Here is a 3,055-nt window from a genome sequence, read left to right as displayed (position 1 = left end):
CAGGGTCGGTCTTGCCGAGGGCTCCGGGGTTTGTAATCGCGGGTCTTTTCCGCCGCGCCTAAAGCGGGATATTGATTGGTTGATAATTCATTAATAAATTTGCCTAAGACGATATAGATGTCTTCATACTGAGAATTTTGTGGAGTTTTTCGGTGATCAATTTAAAATTCTGGGTCGAAGCTAATAAACTAAACATAGAAACAAAGATGGGGTCTGGACGGCTGGTGGTGCGATGATGCGCTGAGAAGGCTTAGCGAGAAGTTGAGCTTGAAAAAATCTCGCGAGCGGGAATGGATTCTTCCTGCGCTCGTCAGTGTCCAGTCGCAGGTCTCAGGTAAAATTATCATTACCACCCACCCCCCCACGTGACGCTCGCTTACACCCGGCCACCCCTGCCATTACCCCTGCTGCCTGCACCCCGCATCACATCCGAAGTCCCGCCACCAAGCCTGACGCCACGGGATGCCCATCTCCCCCCCCCTCCCCCTCCATCCCCGCCCACCACCAAACCACCATGCCCCCACCACGCACCTACCACTGCCTCCGCCTCCCCGCCGACGGCTCCCCCGTCCAGCGCCTTCCCTACACCCCCGCCAAAACATGCACCCTCCCCCCGGGCGACGACTAGGGCTTCGACGACGTCGCCGACCTGCGCCCCTACTGGCCCGGCACCTACCAAGACCGGCTAATCCAGCGGTGCGTGCTTCCGCCGTACATTGGCGGCGAGCTCATTCTCTACTACTCGACGGGCGCGGGCAAGCCGGCCAACAAGACGCTGCTGCGCATGCCGGTTGTGCGTGCGGTGCTTGACGAGGCGCTGGGCGAGGGCGGCATCTTTGACAGCATGTTCTACTGCGGGGATGTGTTTGTGGTGAGGCTGGGGCGGGAGTGGATGGATGCGGGGTGTGGGGCGGTGTTTGTGGATGTGTGAGGAGGAGGGGGTGGTGAGGGGGCTGATGGCGATGGTGGAGGTGCTGGTGGTGACGGATTGGGGGAGGGGTATTTTGGTATATCAGAACGAGCAGAATGAGTGTTTTGGGAGCGTGGGGGAGGAGGAGAGGGTGAGGGGGATAAAGATGGTTCTGTTGACGGTGAATTGGGTGAGGACGCTTAGTGAGGATATAATGAGGTTGTCGGAGATGAAGACGAATCCGGAGTGGAAGGAGGAGGTGGAGGGGGTACGGGAGGTACAGGAGGTGGAGGAGGTGGAGGAGGTGGAGGATAAGATTCCCATGTTACCGAACAAGAGGAAGAGGGAGGGGGGTGGGCGACAGGGACGCGAGAAGGAGTGAGGGAAGGGGCGGAAGAGGAAAGGAGGGAAAGGGCGGAAAAGGGAGGCAGGACAGGGGCATAAGAAGGACAGTCGGAAGGGGCGCAAGAGGGAGTGGGGCAAGCAGCCGACTGCGGTGCCGTCGCCGGAAGGCGAGGATGAGGAGTAAGGTCGACACACCTATGAACTGTGTGCCTGTGGACGACTTGGGTATCTATGTATGTTTCTATGGTTGTGCTTTTATTTATTCCAGTCACGTGCAGAGGAGGAAACATTTGGCACCTTCGTCTGGTATGGTTATGTAGCGAAATTGACAATCCTAGTTGTTTACCTAACGTTTTGTGTGATCATTCCTTTTCCTCCATGAGCGTCAGGTCAGTAAGTATGTATCGATCATATAGGCTGTTAAATTTATAAACTGTAGGATAACTTCAATCCTGCGGTGAGAAGGGCACTATTGATCCCCGCAGCTACCTGGACGCAACCACAATTGGCCCTTTGGAGAGCTGTTTTTTTGTATAGTTGTTCAATAGTAGCTAAATAAAGATAATTGGACATTTAATATCTTGTATACCAACCCTTTGCCTTTATAACAGCTCTATTCTCCTATGCATGCTCTCAACTAGCTACCAAATCTCTAGAGAATAAATCATCAGGTAACAGTTCCCAGCAATGAATTAGACCTTCCTCCACGAGGGGCTTCAATACTTAAGGTGATCTAGTATCATATCCCAAATGGGGGTAGTGTTGATGGTAAAGCTTCTTGAGATGTACTCAAACATGTTCAATGGGATTTAAGTTAGTGGAATAGGTAAGCTAGTCCTCTAGAACATCTACCCCACACTCCTCCAACCGCTGAGTTGCAAGGGTTGTGGTGTATACCTTTACAAACTTAATAGTTGTAGGAGCATGGGGTACACTGTCTCTGGGCGCCATCGGTGGTTGTGGAAAGGATTTGTGGTCAGGCATTGCAGTCAGGCGTTGCGGCGTGGCGACCTCACACCTTCCGATGATTTATGGCATCGCGCTGTACATACAAAACTTGCTTGCTTACCTTTCCGGAAGGAGGCATGCAGTAAACACGCAAGGATGGCGTGGCGGGACCAAGCTCGGACGGATGAGAGGGAGGATATAATTGGGGGATAAATGTGTGTGTTGAGAGGACTTGGGCTTTACGCGGCATTATATTATTGAGGACAGGTAATATAGGTCATGCGCGCCACTTAGCTATATATTGATTGTCAGAGGTCCCCAGTTAGATAACGATTATCGTGACTAGTTGGTGATAGAGCCTCCTCCTCCTCCTGTGACTGCAGAGTAACTAACTACAAGTACGCGTGCACATCGAAGCATATATCTGTAAGCCAAGTAGTAGCCCAGGGCCCGCGCCACATGTGAAGGACGGAACTGGGTTGATCGAGTGATCGACCATGAACCGGAGCATCACTGCGCCGGTTTATAGATGGAGAAATATAGATACAGATTTACGCTTGAGGCCGCAGAACAAAGACCTCGTAGCTCACTGGGGTCTGAAGTTTTTGGAGTATGGGAGAAAATGACTTAAGTGTGGTTTGTACACGTGACCTTGAAGGAGGATGTGTTTTGTAGTGCGAAGAAGATACTATTGCGCCGCTGAAGTTCCAGCGACAATGTGGGTGTTTGAGCGCTCTATATATACAGATATTCTAATACCACGTGATCCCCTGATTACATAATCCCTGACACTAAGCCTTGTCTGAATCCCTGTTCCTTCTATGAGTCATCCCTTATACATGAGTAATTCCA

The sequence above is a fragment of the Morchella importuna genome (assembly GCF_003444635.1).
Source record: "Morchella importuna strain M04M26 chromosome Unknown Morimp01GS059, whole genome shotgun sequence".
Lineage (NCBI taxonomy): Eukaryota > Fungi > Ascomycota > Pezizomycetes > Pezizales > Morchellaceae > Morchella > Morchella importuna.
Note: the sequence above shows the minus strand (reverse complement) of the source record.